This window comes from Macaca mulatta, chromosome 14, assembly GCF_049350105.2.
Source record: "Macaca mulatta isolate MMU2019108-1 chromosome 14, T2T-MMU8v2.0, whole genome shotgun sequence".
Taxonomy (NCBI): domain Eukaryota; kingdom Metazoa; phylum Chordata; class Mammalia; order Primates; family Cercopithecidae; genus Macaca; species Macaca mulatta.
Window position 1 is genome coordinate 48,982,498 of NC_133419.1, and position 13,876 is coordinate 48,996,373.

General features: G+C 35.2%; 1 protein-coding gene across 35 annotated transcripts in view; it reads left to right on the top strand.

Annotated features, from left to right (window-relative positions):
• SOX6 (SRY-box transcription factor 6) overlaps nucleotides 1-13,876 on the top strand; it is a 660,184-nt gene that overhangs the window by 136,108 nt on the left and 510,200 nt on the right. For 25 of the 35 annotated variants that reach the window (XM_077963255.1, XM_077963268.1, XM_015114788.3 and 22 more), the window contains exon 2: nucleotides 3,168-3,241. The gene's annotated coding sequence lies outside the window, so the exon portion shown is untranslated. Of the gene's footprint in view, nucleotides 1-3,167; nucleotides 3,242-13,739; nucleotides 13,856-13,876 lie in introns of all 35 variants that reach the window. The other 10 variants (XM_015114789.3, XM_028833622.2, XM_077963242.1 and 7 more) reach the window with 1 other exon arrangement.

Below are 13,876 nucleotides of genomic sequence, written 5' to 3' on the forward strand. Positions count from 1 at the left end.
TTTGAGACAGAGTCTCGCTCTGTCACCCAGGTTGGAGTGCAGTAATGCAATCTCGGCTCACTGCAACCTCCGCCTCCCAGGTTCAAGTGATTCTCATGTCTCAGTCTCCTGAGTAGCTGGGATTACAGGTGTGCACCACCACGCCTGGCTAATTTTTGTATTTTTAGTAGAAACAGGGTTTTGCCATGTTGACCAGGTTGGTATCAAACTCCTGGCCTCAAGTGATCTGCCTGCCTCGGCCTCCCAAAGTGTTGGGATTACAGGCATGAGCCACTGCGCTTGGCCCCTTGTGCATTATTATATTGAAGTATATATAGTAATGCATTTTTTATTTAGTACATTAAGAATATGTTAAAGACTTGCTGACTAAATATTATGGAGCAAATTACCACCATGGTCAGATGTGTAATAGACTGTGACCCAGCTCAGATTATTGATTGTTTGAAATCCTTGATGGGAAAGGCCTTTTTTTTTTTTAATTTAAAATTTTTGTGTTCTTACTGTCCAGTGTGATCTTTAACCCATGATCACTCTCTGCTGAATGTATAAATGAGCAAATAGAGAACTGGAACAATCCATGGGTGATTACGTGTTCTGAGGATTCGTTTTACCAAACAGATTGAGATTTTCCAGAACACATAATGATTTGCTCTGGCATTTCCTTCTCTATCTTTTCACATTTGTGCTGCCCTCAGGACCATAGTGACTGCTTTTATTTTTGGAAATGTCTTTTTAAGATAAACTTTCCTAGTTCTTAAAAAAGTACCTATTTCAATTGTGTGTGTATTATTCTTAACTCTTTGCCCCTCATAAAATGTTGCTTGTTTAGCTTTCAGTTATCTGCCTGCAGAAGTATGCATTAAAGTCATTTTAAAAATTATGTAGTAATGAACTCTTTGACCATAGGAACTTATTTTTTTTAAATTCTTTGCTCTAAACTTCACCAATAGTGCAAATCAGTTGATAATGAGATTCACAGTTGCTTTAAACATATGTAGCAGGACTGCACTGATATGATGAATAAGATTTATTGACTTTGTATTGGTGTATGTGAAAATATTATTTGTTTTAAATGTCTGGAATCTGACTTGTTCCAAAATTAAAAATATTTCTAGAGTTAGAAATCTTAATTCAAGATAGCTCATTGATTAAAAAATTAAATCTACCCTAACCGCAATATTTTCTGGTCGCATTTTCTTTTAGCTCCCCATCCTTTATGTGGAAGTGAAGGGATAGTATGTATCATGTATCTTGCATAATTCCAATTAATGCTTTTAAAAAAGTATTTGCCAGAAAAGCAAGGTGTGGTATTTTAAAATGTATAAGTACTAAAACTTCTTTTGGATTCTTCTAGAATTTAGACTTTTGGATATACAGCATTTTGCTATAAAATTTATTTAGTGGGTAACTTCTTTATAAAGAAATTATAATTTATAATTCAGCAGGGGATGGCATGTGAGGATGGTTTGAATCAGAACCAGTACTCTTTGATGGTTTTGGATAATATACACAGTGTGTCCAGGTAGGCTTGTCTGGTGTCCCAGATAAAATTACTCTTCCAGATCCCTAAACAGCAGAAGCAATGAGGAAGAAAAGGGTATAATGCCAAAAATTAATAACAGAGCTACATCCCCCTGGCCAGACTGTCCTGTACTTCTTGCACTGTGGAAATAGGCATTACAGAATTGCTGGAAACTGGTGAAACTAGAGTAGGGAAGCCCTGAGGCACCATTTCCTACAAGGACAAGAAGGTCTAGTGAAGAAGTCTAATGGGTATATTAGCTGTTGATGCTTAAAGCTGTTCAAATGCCCACACCTTTGTCATCTATTAATCTTTAAAAAAATTAAAACAATTTTTTTTAGAGATGGGGTCTCACCATGTTGCCTAGGCTGGTCTTGAACTCCTGGACTCAAGCAAACCACTTGCCTCAGCCTCCTAAAGTATTGGGATTACAGGTGTGAGCCACTGCACCTGGCTCTATTATCTATCAATCTTGACTAGAAAATAGAATAAATTACCTGATCATTTAGGTAAAGCATATTTTAGGGGTTGGAGAGGGCTGAGTTAGATATTTATTTCATATTTCATCTTAATTTCAGATGCCTATACCTAATCTGTTAAGGTCATTTGTGCTATAATTGCAAAGTTGGGTGCAGTGGTTCCTACAAATGATGTTGATCAAGATCCATTGTTTTTCAGAAGGATTTTATTTAAATCTAGTTAGCTGTAACTAACCTAGATATTTGCTGGCTATATTTAAAAACTGCAGATTGAATCAAACCAGTCCCTAGAGCCTAGGAAAGTTCCTGACCTAAATTAGGAACCCAAGCTCTATTATTATTTTTTGATGACTACTACTCATAGCCATGCTCACATTTTTGAAAGACTACAGCCTCTGTAACAAAGTTTCTTTGTTTTAATGGAGCTAAAAATATGCTGTATTTAGACCAAACAATAAAAATAAACTACCAAACTACCTTCTAATGCATGGGGGTCCTGGATAGAGGAAATCATAGGCATTTAGAGGCATAAAATGACTCTTTGTATGTTAAAAATTTGTATAAGGCTAGCTCTGTGTGTTTGAGTTGCATCTGTTACCTCTTCAGTGAGAATAAAGTATATGTGAGCAAAAGAATTTTGAATTGAATTATGGCTTCTACAGAATGCATCATATATAATAGCCTAAGCATCTTATGGGTTCCACACCTAGGTAGAACAAACACTTCATTCTTTCTTATTAATTCTACCTACAAGATATTCCTGTCAGACACATTTAAGATATTCTCTGTGAAGCTAATTCATTTCAACTTGCAGACATATATTAAATGTTTTTCAAATATAAATTATAAGCCTATTTTTTTCTTTCTTTCTCTTAAAAATTTTTCCCTTTTATTCTTACTTATTTGTACTTTTAACACCTACTTTATTACCGATTTTTTTTTTTAAAGAGCAATATTGGATGGAGATCTGGCATTCTTAGATGTAGAACAATGAAATAATTGTTTCTTTTGGCATTATCATTTTGGAAAAAGTTATTAGAGTAGATGGGGATAACTACATGAGTTAAAAATCATATGATTTGTAGCCAGAATGTATACTTCTTTCATAAAGCATATAAATGCAATTTACTTACCCTTTTTAATTTCATTTTCTATTAAATTTTCAGGTCACTTTCATGAGTTCAAAGGCAATTTACCAGTGATTTCTGGGTGCTGGGGCTGATATTTTTTGTGCATATTTGTAAGTATTGGTTTATTACTTTTCTCATTGTGCAATGAAACAGTCACAGTTTGTAAACAAGTTCTTAACTCCTAGTATGTGTGATTTTTATTAGTTTTTTTGCGATTGTTTTGTAATTATTATTTTTTGATAAGTGTTTTCTTGGGAGGAGCATACAAAAAAGTACCAGCTGGTAAAAAAGCCTCAATTTATTGTAATTTCCAGTGAAGTAACACAATGCAGGGCCCATTATAATAAGCTTAAAGAATAAATATCTTACTTTTTGAGAATAGGGCTCAATTGTAGGAATGAGTTATCTTAAAGAGTCTAGTCTATATACACATGAATAATTTACACTGATAACTTCTGCTAGTCTTCTGGTTGGCTGTACTTGAAAAGTGCTATGTGCCTGTGCCCATAGAAAGTATGTGAGACAGTATAGAATTCAAAGAGCTGTTAGCACATGAGGAGATAATGTACAGGTATACCTCGTTTTATTGCACTTTGTTTTATTGTGCTTTGCAGATTTTTTAAAAAACAAATTAGAGGTGTATGGCAACCCTGCATTGAGCAAGTCTATTGGCACCGTTTTTCCAACAGCATGTGCTCACTTCATGTCTCTCTGTTACATTTTCATAATTCTCACAATATTTCAAACTGTCTCATTATTATTATGTCTATTATGATGATCTGTAATTAGTGATCTTGATGTTACTATTGTAATTATTATGGGGCCCCACCAAACAAGCCCATATAAGGTGGTGAACTTGTGTGTATTGTGTGTATTCTGATTGTTCCACCAACTGGCTGTTCTTCTATCCCTCTCCTTCTCATTGAGCCACCCTATTCTCTGAGGCACAACAATATTGAGATTGGGCCAGTTAATAACCCTACAATGACCTCTAAGTGTTCAAGTGAAAGGAAGAGCAGCACATTAAAGAATCACATTAAATCAACAGTTACAAATGACTCAACTTTGTGAGAAAAGCATGTTGAAAGCTGAGACAGGTCAAAAGCTAGGCCTCTTGTACCAGTTAGCCAAGTTGTGAATTCAAAGGGAAAGTTCTTGAAGGAAATGCAAAGTGCTACTCCAGTGAATTATGAATGATAAGAAAGCAAAATAGCCTCATTGCTGATATGGAGAAAGTTCGAGTGGTCTGGATAGAAGACCAAATGAGCCACAACATTCCCTTAAACCAAAGCATAATCCAGAGTAAGGTCTTAACTCTCTTCAATTTTTGTGAAGGCTGAGAGAAGGGAGGAAGCTTCAGAAGAAAGTTTGAAGCTAGCAGAGATTGGTTCACAGGGTTTAAGGAAAATAGCAGTCTCCATAACATAAAAGTAAATGTGACACAGCAAGTGCTGATGGAGAAGCTGCAGCAAGTTATCCAGAAGATCTAGGTAAGACCATTGAGGAAGGTGACTACATCAAACCACAGACTTTCAATGTAGATCAAATAGCCTTATGTGGGAAGAAGATGCTATCTAGGACTTTGATAGCCAGAAAGGAAAGTCAGTGCCTGGCTTCCAAGGACAGGTGGATACTTTTGTTAGAGGCTAATGCGGCTGGTGAATTTAAGTTGAAGCCAATGCTTATTTACCATTCTGAAAATCTTAGGGCCTTTAGGAATTAACTCTGCCTGTGCTCTATAAATGGAATAAGGAAGCCTGAGTGACAGCACACTTGTTTATAGCATGGTTTACTGAGTCTTTTAAGCCCACCGTTGAGACCTACTACTCAGGAAAAAAGATTCCTTTAGAGATGTTATTACTCATTGACAATGCACCTAGCCATCAAGAGCTCAGATGGAGATGTACATGGAGATTATTGTTGTTTTCATGCCTGCTAACTCAGCATCCATTCTGTAGGCCATGGTCAAGGAGTAATTTCAACTTTCAAGTCTTATTATTTCAGAAGCACATTTTGTAAGGCTGTGGTTGCCATACATAGTAATTCTGCTAATGGATCTGAGCAACGTAAATTGAAAACTTTATAGGAAGGAGTCACCATTCTAGATACCATTAAGAATGTTTGTGATTCATGGGAGTAAGTAAAAATAGCAATATTAAGAGGAATTTGAAAGAAATTTATTTCAACCCTTATGGATGACTTTGAAGGGATCAAGACTTCATTGGAAGAGGTAACTGCAGATGTGGTAGAATAGCAAGAGAAGTGGAATTAGAAGTAGAATTAGAAGTGGAGCCTAAAGATGTGACTGAATTGCTGCAGTCTCATGATACAACTTTAACAGACGAGGAGTTGCTTCTTCTAAATGAACAAAGAAAGTAGTTTCTTCAGATGGAATCTGCCCTGGTGAAAGATGCTGTAAACATTGTTTAAATGATAACAAAGGATTTAGAATATTACATAAATGTAGTTGATAAAGCAGCAGCAGAGTTTTAGAGTATTGACTCAACTTTGAATGATGTTCTGCTGTGGGTAAAATGCTATCAAACAGCAGTGTATACTACAGAAAAATATTTTGTAAAGGAAGAGTCAATGAGGCAAACTTTGTTGACTTATTTTAAGAAATTGCCACAGTCGCATCACGAGGTCAGGAGTTTGAGGCCAGCCTGGCCAACGTGGTGAAACTCCGTCTCTACTAAAAACACAAAAAATAGCCGGGTGTGGTGGTGTGCACCTGTAGTCCCAGCTACTCGGGAGGCTGAGGCAGAAAAATTGCTTGAACCCAGGAGGTGGAGGTTGCAGTGAGCCGAGATCGTGCCACTGCACTCCAACCTGGGCGACAGAGCAAGACTCCGTCTTGAAAAAATAAAACAAAACAAAACTAAAAAAGAGAAATTGCCACAGCCACCCCAACCTTTAGCAACTACCACCCTGACGAGTCAGCAGCCATCAACATCAAAACAAGAGCCTCCACCCATCAAAAAGATTACATCTCACTGAAGGCTCAAATGATCATTATGATTTTTTAGCAATAAAGTATTTTTAATTAAGGTATATACATTGTTTCTTAGACATCATGCCATTGTACACTTACCAGAGTACAGTATAGTGTCAACATAACTTATACGCACTGGGAAACCAAAATGTTTGCATGATTTGCTTTATCACAATATTTGCTTTATTGCAGTGGTCTGGCCCAAACCTGCAATATCTTCAAGCCATGCCTATACTAAGGCATACTGCTCTTCCCCATCCACAAAACACCATTATATTTTAAATAATATTTTGGAGAACAAAGGTACTTTTCATAAGTAAAGAAGACAAATTTCAAGAAAAAATTGAATGAACTTTAAAGATCTATTAAAGTATTTGAAATTAATCAATATATATTATATAGAAGTGGTGCAGAGTGTGTGGCAGGTATTAAAAATGTCTGTGTGTATGTAAACCTATATTTAAGTAACTTGCATTTAAAATATATGTGTATGTGTACATTGTTGTAAACTGTTGGTGTTTAAGGGGCTTTTTTACATTTGATAACAGCAAAGACACAGGAAACTTTCTTTGTTAGTTTACTGCTATAAGCGGGTTTTAAAGAATATACTCCTAGGAAATTATTTGAAGTAAGTAATGTTATAAATTAGAGTTTAAATGATTCTGTATTTAAGCAGAGCTATTGAAAATTTATTTAATACCAGCTTTACCTTTCTTTTAATAATAGTATTGATTAGGACAGGCATTTTGAACCAGCTTAAAAAAATAGATATTCATGTTTAATATAGTTTAATACATTTTATGTATTTTAATGCTTTAATAATAAATTGTTATTTTATGACACGGTATCAATTTACATTTTATTATTTTTAGACGTAAGTCTTATGTAAAGCACAAAATTATATAAACTGTGGGGTCATTTAGATTAAACAAACTTTTAATTTATGCAAGGTATTGTGGTAGGGATTAGGAGGCAAAGAAGATGGAGAAAGAAATATAAAGTATCTTTGAAGGGCTCTTTGTGAAAACAGAGGATTCTAAGGAACTGAACTTATTCTACTGGAAATCTGAGTGAAGGGAAATAATTTTGAGCTGTCCAAATCTTATCTTAGTTGCTTTGTCTCTTTTTTACCTCCTTTCTCTCTTCTTTTATATTATTTAGTCATTCCCTTTAGTAAGTTTTTAGGATGAGTAAAGTTTTTAAAGTGACAAATATAATTACCAGCATTTCAACCAAGATGGCCTTCATTAAAATATAGTTTACATTTCTTATCACCCAAAGGCTCTGTTTCCTGAATTCTTCACTTTATTCCCTCCACAAAGACACATTTAGACTAACTTTGAATGGTGTGATCCAAGTAGCTGAGCTCTTTCTTTTGATTTAACAAAGGGAAAGGCTAAAATTAGAAGGAGCACTCTTGATGTAGTTTCTGTATGGTTATTTCTGGAGTTCCACGTTTAAAAAAAAAAAAAGGCCGGGCACGGTGGCTCACGCCTGTAATCCCAGCACTTTGGGAGGCCGAGGCGGGTGGATCACGAGGTCAGGAGATCGAGACCATCCTGGCTAACACAGTGAAATCCCGTCTCTACTAAAAATACAAAAAAATTAGCCGGGCGTGGTGGCGGGCTCCTGTAGTCCCAGCTAATCAGGAGGCTGAGGCAGGAGAATGGCCTCAGCCTCCCCAGTGAACCCGGGAGGCGGAGCTTGCAGTGAGCCGAGATCGCGCCACTGCACTCCAGCCTGGGCGACAGAGCGAGACTCCATCTCAAAACAAAAACAAAAACAAAAAAAAACAAAAAACTTTTAGTCAGATTTTGTCTGGCCCCTTAGGCAGATGTCATGCTAGTCATACAGGCTTAAAGCAATTATTTTCTGATCTTGAGAATTTACATATGCTTGTTTAGGGCATGGGCTTCGGTGTTTCTTTGGTCAGTGATCTCAGGTTTTCCTAGGGCCGTGTCCTGACTGCAGAACCTTTTGGTTAAAGAAATATAGCCAGATGATACTATGACTAAGATAAGTCAGATGAAATTAACATGGCATCCAAAATTCCTGAGTTTCTACTTCTCTCATTTGTTATGGAAACTGTCCAACCACTTATACTGAAAGATGAGGCATCTAAAACGATAGAAATATTTATCTCGTCAGGCCTGAGAATAGGCAAATGGGTTCAACGACAATGACTTCTTCTATGAACCTTAATTTTCATGTCCTAGAACTGCTTATTTGCTACATGATCTAAGGCAGAAAGTTATACCTCATGGCCGTAGGAAGGTTTCTTAGTAAGGTGTGCAAGCCCGTCTATGAGATAAGGAAAATGGGATATTGTTTTGCACATCCATAATGAATGGGCTACACCAAGAGTGTGTGAGAACCGATTGGAATCTTACCTACTCAAATCAACTACCCAGGCCAGAAGAGGAAAACAATGGGAAGGAAAATGGCTATCTCTTCAGAAGCTGCATTTTATTCTAGTGGTTTTTTTTTTTCCTTAAAAAAATAAAACTTCCTTTTTTTCTTTTCCTGAAGTAGGCATTGTGGAAGATTGCCTTATTTTGCATGTTCTTATCTCACATTTGATTTTTTAAATCTCTAATGAAAAATAATTATGTAATTCGGACCATTTAATTTTACCAGAGCAGTAAATGATGGGTTAAAGAAAAAACAAACAAACAGAAAAACAGACATAGTTTATTAGCTACCCTGCTTTTTCAGGTTACCCAAATCTTTTTAGTAATTTGATAATGAATTCCTGTAAAAAAATTCTATCTTGGCTCATGGTCTCTAATAGCAATCTTTTTCCTGAGGTCTCTGACAAGGATTTTATTGTGTGGTACAAAAAGTGATTATTGCCTAACTCTAGGCTTGAGGCAATAATAATACCAACAGAATATTAAGATAGTATAACACTTGATTCTGCAGACATTTAATTGACTGAATTTCACAAAAACTCTGTGGGATGAGTAGGAATTGTCTTTATTTTTGCAGAGTAGCAGGATTCAAACCTTGAATTCATGGTATAAATTTAGTGCTCCTTTCACAACACCGTGCTGTCCCCTTTCAGAGAGAATTTCAGCTCTCTTTTGTTTTTGATCACTATCTCAGTCTTCACTTGGTTGCTGTATAAATATTTTTGAAATTTTGAGGTAGATTAAGTCAGGGAGGATATTGTAGGGACGTTTTTACCACTTACTTCATTTCCTCAGGTTCCTGGACCATTTGGTCCTCCCTGATATTTTCCTACTCCTCTATTCCAAAACTGCCACATGTCATGCTTCAGCTGAAAGTTTTTGAATTACATAGATTTTTAGGAAACAAACAAACAAAAATCACAAAATCATGTCTTTGTGGCATTTTAAAATGGAAAGAAATCTGTTTAAAATTGAGCATAGCCCAGACCAAAGATCCCTCAGTGAGAACATCTGTGATTTTAAGGACAAGTAGGTCTAAGTGCGTTATCTTTAAAAAATATTATTCCAGGCTAATCTTGACATAGAGCAGGTAAATAAAAAAGATGAGCTGTGAAAATCCACAAATAGGGCTTGAATGCCATTTTCCATGACAACGGGAGCTGCCCCATGAAAGCATTAATGCTGGGAATGTAAGGAATTTAAAATTGTGCCTTCTCAGTTTTACAGTTGTATGCTCATGTTAATTAGAGATATACTGACATTTGAAGTATCTACATTAATACACACAGCTACTATACATTTGTGAACTGTGGCCAGAAATCTACTTTAATTGAAAGGAGTTTGCTAATCTGTATGTGTACACCCATTACATTTTAAGCTTTTAAATTTTATATACTAGGGCCCTTAGATACTTGTTCTTTCTGCCCTGTCTACTTTCTGTTTCTAATTTATACCTGAAAGGACAGCCTGGCCTATTTTTAATCTCTTAGTGGTGTTTTGGAGCTGTATGGATGGAATTTTGAGAAAATAATATTTTTAATAGTGCTTTTTATTTGCTGTAGTTTTGAATCTTTTTTTCCCTCTCTGACTTTCTAAATTACTGTTTTTTCTTGCAAACCTTTAAAATGGCCTGCCACCAAAATAAGGTAGGATTTAGGTTTATGAAATTTGCTTCACTGACTCTATTTAAGGACAAAAAAGCTACTCTTTATCGTCACACTATGGTTTTAGTCAGAAAAGCGCAATGTTAGAGACATTAATGGAATAAACAGTGAAAAGGAATTCTGGTTTTTCCAGTATAGCTGAGTTTTATCTTTCAGTCTTCATGTCAAGCCATGTGTCTTAATTTTTGATTTGCAAATAGGTTCACAATAGCTTGATGACTTTTTGAGGTCATTTTTAACCCTAGAATTTTTGCTTTGTCTGTCTTACATTTAAAGGAAGATCTTACATCTATTTTTTGCAAGCTTGTATTTCTTAAGAATCTGTCAGAATTTTTAACCTAATTGTTTTGTGTTTGTTGTCTAATGAAACTCCCGCACTTACTTTTTGGACCAGTCCCTGAATATTACACAAGGCCGGTTAGAAAGAGGCTTCATTTTTGTAGCACCAGAACAAACTGCTCTAAAAAGTTTGTTAATACTCTGGACTTGTTTCATTAAACCATTTTACTGGCACTATTAAACCACTGAGACCTGGGACCATTAAAATTTACTCAGTTACTATTATTATTATTATGGCCTATTTTATACTTTATTACTTTTTTTTCACTGTACCAAGTTCCTCTGTTCTTTATTCTTTCATGTTGCTTACTACATATTGTGCCACCACAGCACATTTGGTAATTTCAAGTTAATTGCTCAATTATCAGTGATAGTCATGAAGCATTTGAAACATGCACGGTGGAAGATTTTCAAAATTTCAAAATAAGTTGGTGTGTCATAATCTTAAATGTGAAACATGCCAATATCTGCAGGCATAAAAATACACAGCCTGAGCTAGGCATTTCAGGAAGGCAAAAACCTACTCTTAAAATCAGGGCTTTTGTCTGGCACTGAAGTGTTTCATCTTCGCTAATTTCAAACAACATGTCTAAATTTGATCTTGGTTTACTTTTCAACTCTAAAAATTTGGTCGTAGTTTATAAAAGAAAATGGAAGTAAAACTGTATTGATTCTGTCTGAATGTTTTACCATGACCTCATAATCCTGTATTCACCGTAAAGTGGAATTGGTGTGAGGTGGATCCATGTTGGATGCCAATCAAGGAAGCTGACTTATTAAAGAAGCAGAACTCATAAGGCAATCCTCTAGTCAGAGGACAGTGTTACAGTGAAGATTGTATATTGATGATTTATTGATACTGAAAAACAAACCCACAAAAACAATGACACTTTGAGGACTTACTCTGAATCCTATACACTAGTATTCTCAGATGCCTTCAAAACAACTTACACATTATAGCAAAATAATTATTGTAACTCTTTTGGCAACTAGGCAAACTATCATTAAATTTTTGCATTAGTATTCAGTTTAGGGTTTTCTCTAAAGTAATATAGTGCCAACAGCTCTTTTTTTTAGATGTTATTATAGTTCTTTCACATTTTTATAGTACTGTAGTAAAGTTGAATTTACTGGATACATTTGAAGGTGGAGTAGAGTTCCTCAAGAGTCAACATTAAAGTGATTCAGTGCCCGATGGAGAAAAATTCTTTTTAACTTGAGATTGGAAACAATGTGGTGGTTGGGGGGCAATTTTCTAAGAGCTGCTAATAAATTTGAATATTTCCCTAAAAAGCTGCTCTCTGAACTTGTTTTTAACCAAGAAGAGAAGCTAAATCATCTTCCAGTATTCTTACATAGCTTCCATTAATATTGAAAGTAACTAAGTGCATATAGAGAAGGGGAAATAAAGCCATTATTTAAGCTTAGTGGTGGTCTCACATATAAAGAAGTGAAGAAGTGTCAATAAATACACTAATTGGGCATAGCTGGCTTTTTTGTTGTTATTTAACCTTTAGCATGTCTTTTTTTTTTTTTTTAACTTTTAAGTTCGGGGGTACATGTGCAGGTTTGTTACATAGGTAAACTTGTGTCATGAGGGTTTTTTGTACAGATTATTTCATCCTCCAGGTATTAAGCCAAGTACCCATCAGTTAGTTTTTCTGGTCCTCTCCCTTCTCCCACTTTCCACCCTCTGATAAGCCCCAGTGTGTGTTGTTCCCCTCTATGTGTCCATGTGTTCTCATCACTTAGCTCCCACTTATAAGTAAGAATATGTGGTGTTTGGTTTTCTGTTTCTGCATTAGTTTGCCAATAATAATGACCTCCAGCTCCATCCATGTCCTGCAAAGGACATGATGTCATTCTTTTTATGGCTGCATAGTATTCCATAGCGTGTATATACCACATTTTATTTATTCAGTCTATCATTGATAGTCATTTAGGTTGATTTCTTGTCCTTGCTATTGTGAATAGTGCTGCAATTAATATATGCATGCATGTGTCTTTATAACAGAATGACTTACATTCCTTTGGGTATATACCCAGTAATGGGGTTGCTGGGTTGCATGGTATTTCTGTCTTTAGGTCTTTGAGGAATCGTCACACTGTCTTCCACAATGGTTGAACTAATTTACACTCCTCAAACAGTGTATAAGCATTCCTTTTTTCTCCACAATGTTACCAGCATCTGTTATTTTTTTACTTTTTAGTAATAGCCATTCTTACTGATATAAGATGGTATCCCATTGTGGTTTTGGTTTGCGTTTCTCTAATGATCAGTGATGTTGAACTTTTTTTCATATGATTGTTGGCCACATGTACGTTTTCTTTTGAGAAGTGTCTGTTCACGTCCTTTGCCCACTTTTTCATGGTGTTGTTTTTTTCTTGTAATTTTGTTTAAGTTCCTAATAGATGTTGGGTATTAGACCTTTATCAGATGTATAGTTTTCAAAAATCTTCCCCCATACTGTAGATTGTCTGTTTACTCTGTCAATAGTTTCTTTTGTTGCACAGAAGTTCTTTAATTAGATCACATTTGTCAATTTTTGCTTTTATTTTATAGCAGTGGTCTATAAGATGTAAAATATAGTCTGTCTATAATTCAGGAAAAAGTGAAGTCATTGATTACTCAGGTTTTTAGATAGAAATATTTTAGTAACTATTCAGTTTATAAAGATTGAATAATAAATGAAATGTGTCACTCTCAGCTTATAGTTTTATCTCAAGTTCATATTTTATGTTGTTTTGGAATATTGGTAAAAATGATTATAATTTCACCAAATTTTTGCTAGCTCCAAAGCATAAAAATGTGAGTTAAAGATTGCCAATAAAAGGTAAAGCATTTTGTGTATTCTCTCTCTCTCTTTGAGTATGACTTACATATTTATTGCTGGAGGTATTCAAAGACGTGAGGCAATGACAATATAAAAAGAATAATTTCCAAATTTCCTTTCATAGATAACTGGAAAAAGATAATATTCTTAGTGTTTAATTATTCAAAAAAGTTTGTTCATGTGATGTAATGCTTGTTATTATTATTATTTGCTTAGCACTATAAGCTTGACACAGTGCTTACAAGAGAAGAAAAGATGGTCTCTACCCCCAGGACTTAAAACTTGTTATGTTACTAGAGAGTTTATGTGGGTGGAGTTTTCTTTGGATACAAACTGTACTGGAGTTAGCTCTTTCTCTTTCTTTTCAGCTCACACAGTTTGATATAAACTTAAGTGAATGAATTCATTAATAAAAGCAGATTTTCTATTTTTATTTCACCTCTGGGCTATTTTATACCTTTGGAGCACACAAGCACAACAAAAGGTATGTTTTACAGTTAATTAT